The sequence below is a fragment of the Taudactylus pleione genome, unplaced genomic scaffold, assembly GCF_031769625.1.
Source record: "Taudactylus pleione unplaced genomic scaffold, aTauple2 ptg000655l, whole genome shotgun sequence".
Taxonomy (NCBI): Eukaryota; Metazoa; Chordata; class Amphibia; order Anura; family Myobatrachidae; genus Taudactylus; species Taudactylus pleione.
The window spans coordinates 705,377-718,418 of NW_028285057.1; the positions used below are offsets into that span (position 1 = coordinate 705,377).

Here is a 13,042-nt window from a genome sequence, read left to right on the forward strand (position 1 = left end):
GGGCACAGGCCCTTGTCATTTCACACTACAGTGTATGCCTATGCCACAATAAATTGAATGCGTGACAGTATAACTCGTTCTGCAATACTCACGATGTTCCGCATTTGCAGTTGGGATTCTCGGGGGTTGCACCACTCAAGGCAGAATTACGGTAGTCTCTTGCGCAGTGTCGCCTACCTATGGTGCAATAAGCAGTGGGTCTGCGTGAATGAGATGGTTAAAAAGAGCTTGAGCAGAGTAATTGCTCCGTCCTTGACGCGTTTCTCTGGGTATTGTAGCCCTGATTTCCTCTGAAGGTACCCGGAGAAACGCGTCAAGTACGGAGAGATTACTCTGCTCAAGCTCTTTTTAACCATCACATTCATGCAGACCCACGGCTTGTCGCACCTTTGAGCCAAGCCAGGAGGAAACCTTGAGCGGCTGTCTCAGCACTAGACGCCCAGACACGCTTGTGGATTCCTGGGAACCTACTGCTCACACACAGTCCGGCTGTCATATTCCACCGAGCGGCATGTCCGCGGCTAGCATGTGCTCCCGCTGGCTAGCAGTTGAAAGCGGCCTCATGTGAGACACATACCAGTGAGTACTTTGTGCGGTTTGCAAATTCCAGCAATATTGGTATATGCCTGAACTCACGGCATCACAGGTGTATTTAGTTCAGCATTGAGACAGAAGCACATGCCGGTTTTTACCGGGGACATACTTTATATATACATCTGACTGTATGTGTTAATAAACTTGTACTTTCACGGTGTGTGTGTGTGTGTAATGTCTTTTTTAAAAAAAAATATTTCTTTGCAATGGAATTACAGGTCCCAACGGGCCTGTAAAATCCTGCATGCTGGTATTTGAGGTTCTCCACATACCAGCATGTGGGGGAGGCTTGCTGGGACCTGTAGTTCTCCTGCAAAAAACAATATTATTTAATCTTTCTTTGCACTGCACCATACACTATCAACCCGGCACCCACCAGTCCGGGGATGCCGGGGATAGCCCGGGCTATCAGCCTAGGTCTGGGGTTCCCTGGAGAGGGGGTCCCCACCTCCCCAGGGATCTCCGGCCTGGGTTGACCAGTGGTCAGGATTGATGCTTTGGCCGGGGGACCTGGTGAAAGGGATCCCCTGGCTGTGGCAATACTCACCCGCTAGAAAGAGTCCGGTGCTGGTTATGGTTAATACAGGGGACCCCTATGCTTTTTGTCCCCTGTATTTCCAAAACCAGGACCGGCTCAGCTGAGCCCAGTGCTGGTTACGCTAAATGCAGGGGACCCCTATGTCTTTTGTCCCCTGTATTTTCACAACCAGGATCAGCTGTGAAAATCCTGGGTCTGGTTGTGCTTTAGGGAGTGGGGGAACGCACCATTAAAAGAAAAAAAATGCGTTTTTTTTTTTTTTTTTAAATAGATGCCTGCATCACAGATCTCACTGATCTGTGCATGCAGTCCGCTATCTTTTAGATCTTGCATGATAGTTCTTATGTCAAAATGTGCTGTTTAAGCACCATATTGTGTTCTGGAATGCTGGGGAGAGTTCAAGGGAAAAATTGTTCACCATATTGCATTGTGATCACATTGTTCCATGTGTAGGGGCCTTGGGAAGCAGTTTAAGGCTGGGACCATCAGCTGACCATTGACAAAGGTGGGCTAAAGGTGCATACACACTGTATGATCTGTACCACAAACGACTTGAAAGATATCTTTCAGTGAGTCATCCTGCCACATCTCTGAACAGGGAAAATTGACTATATCGTCCAAGTTGGCCTGCATCCATGGACGATGAAAGATATATTTTATCGTCCATGCGCGGAACACGCATCGTTGGTCGATCGTTCACTGCCTAAAATTGAACGATATATCGTTCAACTATATCGTTATCGTTCACATCGTTGAGGAAAATCATCCCGTGTGTATGCAGCATAAGACCGAAACAGCCGTCAAGGAGGCTGGGAGCTATGACCAAATATGGCACAATACAAATGCTGTTAAGTATTGCTTATACCAGAGGTTCTCAAACTCTGTCCTCAGGACCCCACACATTTCATGTTTTCCAGGTCACCCAGCAGGTACACAGGTGTATTCATTACTCACTGACAAGTTTTAAAAGATCTACAGGTGGAGATAATGATATCACTAATGATTCTGTGAGGAGACCTGAAAACAATCACACACATATGTACTGGGTGTGTGTGTGTGTGTGTGTATATATTCAGAGGATTAATCAGGATATATATAAATATACGTACTCCCTTAGTGTAATAGGGTGTCAGCTAAGCCCAATGTGAAAGGACTTTTGGAATAGCCCTTAGTAGTAAAATGTTACAAGTGTATTAGGTGATGACCGACTGACGTATATTAGTGCAATAATTTATAAAATGTGCAATTTAACCAGCAAAACATAATAGACAGAGTGTATATAAATGAAAAAATATAATCACAATTTAATAATAAAATAAATTCACAAAACATACATGTAAATAGATACTGCTTAAATAAGCACAAATTGTGCTGATAAATTAATTATCCACAATGTCCAAAAAGTGCTTATAAATATTTAAAAAATGCTAAACAGTTCAACCGTTTAAAAGTGAGTAGAATTCATATATTTATATATTTAAAAAATCCAGTATCACAGAGGAATCACTAAATAAAAACAAGTAAAAAAGCTAATTAAAAAAGTTCCAAACTTGTTCTTTTAAAAAATAAGAAGTTTGAGTGAAATGTAATGCTTATCTGTAATAGTTAATTTCAGGTAATGGCAGCTGTTCCAACGCGTTTCATCCACTTGGGGACTTCATCAAGGGGTGCTTGTAAATAGGGTTTGCCACTTTTTATACCCTTTTGTGAGACAGGACTCCAATTGTCTCATTAGGGCCATCTTTGACATCACTTCCGGTCAGTCACATCCGGAAGTGCGCTCTTTTTATAAAACATTAAAACTTATTGGGAACATGTAGATTTAATATACATCATCCTTAAAAGACTGTCCATAAGTCTTATATCAGTTCCAGGTTTGTTATAGAGTGACTCAGGGCCCCCGATCGTACAAGGACTTCCGCCCTTATCCGATCCGCTTCCGCCCAATCTTGACATCACATCCGTTCTAGCAATAATAAGCATCTGCATTGGTGATGTTGCGTCCGCCATTTTGTTGAAGTCTATGCTCTGCTGTATTAGTGGTCTGGTTTGTCTCATCCAGACAGATATTCCAGACGTTCTCCAACTTCTGTCTTCGTTCGCTGATACCATCAAGTCTATTCCCTGCTGGGCACTGTGATTGGCGCTTGTGTGTCTTATTCCTGTTCTCGGGATGTCAGTATTGCTGTTGCCATAGTGACCCGGAGACCATCTTTCCATATGCAGCTGATGATTCAAAAAGGAGGAGAGATTAGTGGATGTGTTCATAAATAAATAGGATACGGAGCCTGACTAGTAACATCAATCGCATCACACACTATAGTGCATTTGGAACCTAGCTAGTAACGTGAATCACGTCATATACTACAGTACATATTTTCTCTATAGGTGTAGTGTATAAAAGTGAGCAACATGATGTTACTGAAAAAATATATATTTATATAATTCCACTTGTATAAGGTGATGATTATCCAAAGTCCAAGATTAATGTAAAAAATAGGTGGAATAAATTAGGTAAAATAAAGGCAGTATTCCATAATCCAGGCCAGTCAGCAGAAGTATTTTCATTTTATTATATTCCATAACTCTTCGACTCGCATGCAACCCATAATCCTTAAGGTGGACTGAGTGGCTAATGTACGCCCTACTCTGGATATTACACTACAACACTGAGTATTCCCAGGTGGTCTCCCATCCAAGTACTGACCCAGCCCAATTGTGCTTAGCTTCCAAGATCAGATGAGATTGGGCGTCAGTACAATGGTAAGGTTGTAGATAATGTAAAGGATATCCACAGCTACCAACTCATCCATCATAGGAAGGGGGAAATTTCATAATTTTCGTTAAACCCATTTGGAGCCATTATATTAAGTTGGAAAATCCAAAACATTTCCCTCCTCGAAAGTTTGTTACTCAAATCTCCTCCTCGTTCTCCCAAAGTCACGTGTTCAATTGCTTTAAAAGTACATTCTTCAGGCTTAGAATCATGATGCATAATAAAATGTCTGGAAACCGCATGTCCTTCTACTTTATTCTTTGTTACTTATGTGTTCTTGAATCCTTAATTTGAGGGGTCTTTTAGTTTTCCCTATGTACTTCAAACCACATTGACATTCTAATACATAGATGATTGATGTAGAATTACAGTTCATGAAATTCTTGATCTTAAATTCTTTAGAATCATTGTAATTATAAAAAACTTTTCTGCGTGGATGGAGCGATCTACATATGTTACAACGGCCACATTTATAGCATCCTAGGCAAGGGGGGAAAGTATCATTTCTTGTCTGATTGCCGTCTCTAATCATACTTGGCGCCAAAGTATCTTTGAGGCTTTTACCCTTTTTGAAAAGAACAGTAGGTTTCAGAGGAAGAATGTCCTTAAGTACTGGATCCATAAGCAAGATATTCCAATGTTTCTACTTCAGGGTCCATAGGGGGTCCACAGGGTTGACCTTGGGGTATAGCTGGATCCACGGGCACCACGCAGTTAAAGCTTTGCTGCTCCCAGGATGCACTTGGGTCCGTCCTCCTCTATACCCCGCCCCGGCCACAGGCACCTCAGTTTTAGTTGGTGCCCGGCCGGAGTCGGGTCACCCTGTCGCAGTGGGGCTGCAGGAGCAGCCCCTAAGCTTTATTTTAAAAGAGAAATTTTTTATTTTTTTCTTCTTTTTTTACACTTTTAGAGCGGCAGCATCAGACTGTCCTTTAGGACGTCCACGCTGCCGCTCCTTCTCCCCGCTGGCGCCGCGACGCCAGTACAGCTCTGGGGATCGCGGCGGGACCCCAGAGCCTGTACTAGCCGGGCTCTGGGGACTCCCTTGACTGCTGCCGGACGCGACGGGGATCAGGTAAGCCGCGGGTCGCCGCGTGCGGCGGCCCGCGGATACTTCAATGCAGTCAGGAGCCTCCGGTCTCTGGGGACAGACCGGAGGCGCTAGCGGCGGCGGCGGGCTCCCCCTCAATTGAGGAATACCCCGCGTGTCCGCTAGACCACCAGGGTATCAGGCTGGTAGCGGGACCGGCAACCCGGGGGTTAATTGCTAGCCAGGGGAGGCAGCCTTCCCTGTCTAGCGGCTCCTCCCCTCAGCTCAGCGCGCCTTTCAACTAGGAGTCTGGCGTCGCTGAGCTGCTCTTATCTCTCGGCCACTCCTCCTCTGAGGTCTCCGGCGGCCATCTTTACTGGCACATCGCAGACTCCCAGGCGGTATCAAGTGGACCGGTCCCCCTGTGTACCTCTCCCCTGCTAAAGGACAGTGTACACAGCGCTATAGCCCTCCCAGACACTGAATCTGGGCGGTTGATTGTAGCGGAAGGTGCAGTGAGTATAACTTTTCTGCATTGTATGTGACTATTGCTAGTGCTGCCTGTCTGTGACTTATTCTCCTTACTGTCAGCTTATAACTATCCCTTTCCTTCTCCTACGGCCCGGCAGGTGTGTGGGGGAAGGGCGTTTTTCTGAGACCCTCACATATATAAAACACGTATTTGTGGGGTCAGTCACATACTGTTGTGTGCTACACAGTACCATATCTGGGCTGTTGTTTCGCATACTGGTGAGTGCGCGGGTGTTAAAACCGTAATTCCTCTGGTGATACCTATTTCTTGTGTATTTACGGTATCATGTCGGATGAGGAGACTGAGCGCTCTGTGGCTCCTGTGCTATTTTCCTGCAGACGCTGTGCTGCTGGAGTTGATGGGGAGGACTTATCTCAGGATGGTCTGTGCGGGCGGTGCCAGCTGGTACCGGGCCCCTCCAACCCCCCTGTATCACAGGACCCTCCTTGGGCGATGTTTTCACAGGTGCTGGCGTCTATTGCGGACCGGTTATCGGTCCCATCAGCGGTCCCTTCTAGGGCGTTACCGCAGCCCACCATCCCCCATTCCCCGAGGGTTCCACAAATGTTGCGGTCTTCCCCCGGGGCCCAGACTGTGGGTCCTTACTCGGGACTGCCTGTGTATGTGCAGTCTTCCCCAGGGACGTGTCAGTCTGTAGTGCCTTTGCAGAGTGTTGCTCCGACGGCTCCTCCGCCTTGGGTGGATGTTCTATCCAGCTCCGTACAGAGTCTGGCGGCTTCATCCTCGGCGTTTCAGTCTATGTTGCAAGGTGATGTGCCACCAAGGGTGTCTAAACGTCCGGTTGTGAGTTCACTAGCTGCGCAGTTGTCGGACTCGGAAGTGTCCTCAGATGATGGAGAAATCCATGAGGACTCTGACTCTGATGTCATGGGGCAGGAGGTGGAAGCTAAGTCCTCCATTAATGTTCCAGCCTTAGTTAGGGCGGTGCGGGCTATCCTACATGTTGAGGATGATGCGCCGGCTCCTAGGTCGAAGTTTCCTAATTTTAAAAAGGCCAAGGTGACCTCAACTGTGTTCCCCCTGTCTGATCAATTATCGGATCATATGGCGGCGGCCTGGCAATTACCTAGTAAGAGGTTCCATCCACAGAAGAGGTTGGCGGCGAACTATCCTTTTCCTGAAGCTCATTGCAGGAAATGGGAAACTCCGCCGGCGGTGGATTCCCACGTTACCCGCTTGATCAAAAGCGCGACGTTGCCATTGCCGTCTATCTCCTCTTTGAAGGATCCCACGGACAGGAAGGTGGAGACTTGTTTAAAGTCCATTTATTCTCTTTCCGGGGCGGTGGCTCGCCCGTCCATGGCTATCTCCTGGGTGGCTAAAGCCATTGAGGCATGGGCCAATGCCTTGGAGGATACCTTTCCTGATGAGGCTCCGGATATCCAGAGAGCGTTAGTGGGACAGATGCGGGATGCAGCTTCCTATATTGGGGAAGCGTCTTTGGATGCCAGCCTGCTCACTTCTAGGGTGTCGGCTGCAGCGGTATCTGCTCGGCGCTCCCTGTGGCTGAGGTCCTGGAGGGCTGATGCAGATTCAAAAAAGGGTCTGGAGGCCTTGCCTTTTAATGGTGATTTACTATTTGGTCCGGATTTGGACAGAATAGTGGATACTTTGGCTAAGTCCAAGTCGGCTTTTCTCCCTTCGGCCTCTGCGCCGGCTAAAGTGAGGAGCTCTGCCTTTCGGTCCTTTCGGGTTCAGGGTAAGGCCAAGGGCCAGTCCTTCCCGAGACATTCGGCGACCAAGGCCGCACCCAAGCCCAAGAAGCAGGCATGGAGTGCTCGGCGCCCTTCTTCCAAGCAGGAGGATAAGCCTGCTGCCTGATGGGACGGGCCTCTCTCTGGGGGACCCCAGAGTGGGAGGCCGACTTCTCCAATTCGCCCAGTGTTGGCACAATACCACCACGGATGCCTGGGTTCGAGAAGTAGTCTCTCAGGGGTACGCCCTGTCTTTTCGGTTCAGGCCGCCCCACCAGTTTTTTTGTACGAGTCCTTCTCTGGACAAGACCAAAGCTGGTCAGATTCAGGTAGCTATAGAATCCTTGCTACAAGCAGGGGTCATTGTTCCCGTTCCGCAGTCTCAGCGCGGGACGGGGTACTATTCTACTCTGTTTCTGGTACAGAAACCCAATGGTTCTCATCGCCCTATCCTGAATTTGAAGTCTCTGAACAGATACCTCAGAGTTCCCAGGTTCAGGATGGAAACGTTACGTTCCATCATTCTGGCGATGGAACCCGGGGATTATATGGTCTCCCTCGATATCCAGGACGCCTATCTCCATGTGCCCATAGCACCGGCACATCAGCGGTATCTGAGGTTTGCTATCCTGAACCATCACTACCAATTTCGGGCGTTGCCTTTTGGCCTTTCCACGGCTCCGAGGGTGTTCACCAAGGTGATGGCGGTTATGGCTGCCCACCTTCGGGGTCAGGGTCTACGTCTGTTGCCGTACCTGGACGATCTTCTGCTGCTGGCGAGCTCCCCGGAGGTGCTTCTTCGACATCTCCACCTGACCATTGCTTGTCTTCAAGCACACGGGTGGTTGATAAACTGGAAGAAGTCCTCCCTGATTCCATCACAGCGGATGGTTCATTTGGGAGCCCTGCTGGATTCTCGTCAGCAGCGGATTTTCCTGACTCCAGAGAAGGTCTCCTCCCTGCAGCTGCGGATACACAGTTGCCTGAGCAGTTGCCGCCTGTCGGTCCATTCAGCTATGAGAGTTCTGGGGTCCATGGTGTCGACATTCGACATGGTGGAATTTGCCCAGTTCCATTCCCGGCCCCTGCAGGGGCTGATTCTATCGGAATGGAACGGGTTACCTCACCGGATCCGCTCTCAGATGCTGGTGTTGTCCGCGGAGGTTCGGCAGTCTTTGGCTTGGTGGCTTCAGACGGTGCATCTGGTCGAGGGGCGCCCCTTTTGGATCCCGGACTGGGTCCTGCTCACGACGGATGCCAGTCTTCGGGGTTGGGGGGCAGTGACCGGCTCATTATCGCTTCAGGGTCGTTGGTCCGCGGAAGAAGCACTTCTCCCCATCAACATCCTGGAACTGCGGGCTGTGTACAGGGCCCTGCAGTCGTCCGGCCCCGCTCTTCACGGAAGGGCGGTTCAGGTGCAGTCCGACAACGCCACCACGGTGGCGTACATCAACCACCAAGGGGGAACTCGCAGTCGGGCAGCAATGTCGGAGGTGTCTCGCATTCTTGCTTGGGCGGAGTGTCACGTTCCAGCGATCTCGGCAGTCTTCATTCCCGGAGTCCTCAATTGGGAGGCGGACTTCCTCAGCCGTCACGATGTGCATCCCGGGGAATGGTCGCTTCACCCAGAGGTGTTTCAGCTACTCGTGGACAGGTGGGGGCTGCCGGAGCTGGACTTGATGGCCTCCCGTCACAATCACAAGTTGCCCGTTTACGGGTCAAGGACAAGAGACGCAGGCGCCTGTCTGGTAGACGCTCTGTCGGTGAAATGGACGTTTCACCTGGCGTATCTGTTTCCTCCGATATCCTTACTTCCTCGGGTTCTGCGGAAATTCAAGCAGGACGGCGGCACGCTCGTGCTGGTGGCTCCGGCGTGGCCCAGACGTCCTTGGTACTCCGATCTGAGGTGCCTCTCCATCGACGCTCCGTACCTTCTTCCTCAGCGTCGGGACCTGTTGTCTCAGGGGCCCTGCCTTTACCCGGATCTGGGTCGGCTGTCTTTGACGGCGTGGCTCTTGAGACAGCCGTCTTGAGGTCTAGGGGTTTCTCCAGTTCAGTGATTGGTACCATGCTTAGGGCACGCAAGCCTGCCTCCGCGCGGATTTACCACAGGGTGTGGCGCACTTATTTTCAGTGGTGTGAATCCAGAAACTATGATCCGCAGGTGTTCCGGGTTTCCAGAATCTTGGAATTTCTTCAATCGGGTTTGGACCTCGGCTTACGCCTGGCCTCTCTGAAGGTTCATGTGTCTGCTTTGTCCGTGTGGTTTCAGCGACGGATTGCTACACTGCCAGATGTTTACACCTTTTTCCAAGGTGTTCTCAGGATCCAGCCTCCCTTCGTGCCTCCGGTGGCTCCGTGGGACTTGACGGTGGTACTGAGGGTCTTGCAGGGTCCTCCTTTTGAGCCGCTTGAGTCGGTGGAGCTCAAGTGGCTGACGTTTAAGACCATTTTTCTCCTGGCAATTGCTTCGGCCAGGAGGGTTTCAGAATTGGGGGCGCTTTCCTGTCGCCCTCCTTTTCTGATTTTTCACCAGGACAGGGCAGTGCTCCGCACGCGTCCTGAGTTTTTGCCCAAAGTGGTTTCAAAGTTCCACATTAATCAGGAACTTGTTGTGCCAGCTTTTCAGTCACCTGATCTTTCGGCTGGTGAGGCTTCCTTGGATGTGGTCCGGGCACTTAGAATCTATGTGGACCGGACTGCTTCGGTTAGGAAGTCGGATTCTTTGTTTGTCCTCTTTGGTTTTCACAAGAGGGGTTGGCCTGCCAACAAGCAAACGATAGCCCGTTGGCTTCGTTCAGTTATTTGTGAGGCTTATGCGCAGGAGGGTTTACCTGTGCCAGCCTCTGTTAAGGCTCATTCCACTCGTTCTGTGGGTCCCTCTTGGGCTGCTAGACGTGGCGCCTCCGCTGTTCAGCTGTGTAAGGCGGCTACTTGGTCTTCAATTCAGACGTTTTTGAGGTTTTATGCGTTTGACACCTTCGCCTCTCAGGATGCATCCTTTGGGCGCCGGGTACTCCTTTCAGCACAGGAGCGTCCCCGCCCTTAGTTGAACTGCTTTGGGACATCCCCAAGGTCAACCCTGTGGACCCCCTATGGACCCTGAAGTAGAAAACAAGAGATATGGTAAGAACTTACCTTTGTTATCTCTGTTTCTACGAAGTCCATAGGGTCCACAGGGCGCCCGCCCTGACGCACCTGGCTTCAAATGGGCTGTGTGGCTGGTCACCGGTTTTCCGTCTCCCATTTCTGTGAGTATGGTTTCTTGTGTGTTCCAGTCTTCCTTCTCTCTGTTTAGTCTCCTCCTCCGGCCTTAGCTGCTTACCAACTGAGATGCCTGTGGCCGGGGCGGGGTATAGAGGAGGACGGACCCAAGTGCATCCTGGGAGCAGCAAAGCTTTAACTGCGTGGTGCCCGTGGATCCAGATCCAGCTATACCCCAAGGTCAACCCTGTGGACCCTATGGACTTCGTAGAAACAGAGATAACAAAGGTAAGTTCTTACCATATCTCTTGTTTTTTGTAAACATCCCTTGATCTTATTCTCATGTCCATTATATGTAGTTACAAAAGGTAGAAAATTCTCTTTAGTGATAGTCTTCTTGTAATTCAATAGATCTTCTCTCTTCAACTCTTCTGTTTTTTTAGCTGCCTTAGTTAAGTTTTACTGGATATTCTTTCTTTGTGAACCTTTCAGTGTAGAGATTAATCTGATCTTTACAGTCACTTTCTCCTTCATCCACTAGGGGACACTGGAGTTCAAGACAGTGGGGTATAGACGGTGGTAGAGTAGAGCCTGGCACTTTAAATAATTTAGAAGTGTGACTGGCTCCTCCCCCTCTATGCCCCATCAGCCCCAGTTTTTAGAATGTGCCCGAGAGAGCCGGTCGCACATCAGGCTGTCTCCAGCCTTTCTCATATAATTATATTTTAAGCTTTTATACAAGCACTGAGGACAGGCAGGCTGCTTACTGTGGCAGTCTGCCTGCTACGTGGGAGCCGCCGGGAGGGCACCACACGGCTACTGCAGTCTGTGTCCGGTGACCCTGAGGGGGGGACTTTAAACAGAGTCATCGGACTCCATGAGGACCCGCCACAACTGAAACCGGTTCGTGTCCGGGTTTCCTCATTTGCCCCCCAGCCCAGCAACCCGGCCGCAGCAGTCCGTAAGTATATCCCACTACTCCTGACTAGCTGGAGTGGTGGGCCAAAACGCTGGGCTCAGGGACAGCGCACACTGCATGGCTGTCACACACTGCTCCTTCCCCCTGCCAGTGAAAGTGGTAGTGTCGGAGCTGCTGACTGACTTATTCCTAGCCATCCCCCTCCTATTAACGAGGGGATGGAGTCGGGCTCGTGCTCTAAGCCCTCATCTGAGAGCAGCGCGGTCTGCCGGTCCGTTAGCGCTGCTGCGCTGACATACTCTGCATTAGTCCCCCCGGGAAGGGACCTCAGAGGTACCTGGGAGGGCATCCTGCCGCGTCTAGAGCAGGCAGCAGCAGCCCCCCCATTATTAAAATGGCGGCCGCACTCGGGGCAAAGCCACGCCCCCCTTCGCGGCCCTAATTGCGGGCGCACAACAGCCCAACCAGCGGGGCAGCCAGGTGTGAGTAAGACAGACGCCGCACCGCTGCTCACTAAATAGTGCAGCACAGGCGAGGTCCTGCCATCTGGTGTAATGGCCGGCTTCAGGAGGCCAGACGCGTCCCTCTACAGAGGCAGTTGCAGCGCTGACAAGCAGCGCGATCCTTGGTAAGGAGTACCCGCGTAAAGAGGCTTCCCTTATTGAGCGGCCCAGCCTTATAAATGTATCTGCTGGTCCCGCACCCCGTTCTGAAGGGCCGGGAGGAAGGTTGTCTTCCCTACATTACGCCCAGCCCACTCTTTCCTAGTAAGTGGGCAGAGGCGAGCCTTACAGTGCACGCGCGCGCGCACACACTGATAGCCGGGATTTTAGGGAAGGGCGCGTCATGCATAATAGCCGCGCCATCTGTACCACTGCCTGCCGCTGGTTAAAGGTGCAGTGCAGACCAGCGCCTGAAGAGCGCGGCTGCCTCCTAACTCCTGCAACAGGGTTAATTAGCGTGGGTATCCTACGCGACTCCCTCCTTCTCCCACGCTGGGAGTGCTGCTAGCACAAAAGTAGAGATAGGAGTATAGGGCTGGCTACAAATAAGTATCAGCGCAGGGCTCGGATCTCTCCACGGCTCTTGCTGTGTGGAGTTTGTATGTTCTCCCGGTGCAGGCAGCACTGTCTTTGCTTAGGCTGGTTTTAAAAAATTAGCAACGCTCCTCATCTAGATCTCAGGAGGAGATGCTGCGGATGCCGCGTCCCGCAGCTCCTGGCTGGGCTGAGCAGGCTTCCCTGTTAGCTATAACATAGGGCTAATAGCCTTACGTTATACCAGCACAATGCGGCTCCCCGATGCAGTGCTGTATGACCATCACACTCCTGTCACAGCAGGACAGCATCACCGCTTTATACTATTAAGGGGGCTAGCAGCGCTGTGCTAACTGGAGTGTAGCAGTTTGCACACGTACAGCGCGGTATTCATGTACAAACAGCGCCCCCTGTTTCCCTTTTAAGGACTGTAGTTACTACTGCACACAAGCATGATAGCTCAGTGCACTACCTGCAGCAGGGAGTGCTTTAGCGTGGGTCTCTTAACGCCTACCACACTGGGAGTGCTTCAGCGCAAAGGGTAGGGGAGGCCCTGTCCTTGTATGACAGGAGTTTAGTGCTAGCTACAGTGCATAGCTGGTTGCTAGCTGTATGGGAACTAGCCCAATTCCCTTTTGCACCATAACACCACGTTAGGCGGTTCTGAAAAGGCCAGTTCAGTCGATGCATCACAGCT

The 13,042-nt window shown here is 50.6% G+C and overlaps 1 protein-coding gene and 1 pseudogene across 2 annotated transcripts in view; one reads left to right on the forward strand and one right to left on the reverse strand.

Annotated features, from left to right (window-relative positions):
• Positions 1 to 13,042, forward strand: part of POLD1 (DNA polymerase delta 1, catalytic subunit) — a 156,494-nt gene that overhangs the window by 37,743 nt on the left and 105,709 nt on the right. The window lies entirely within an intron of this gene.
• LOC148478430 (5S ribosomal RNA) lies at positions 3,791 to 3,909 on the reverse strand (annotated as a pseudogene).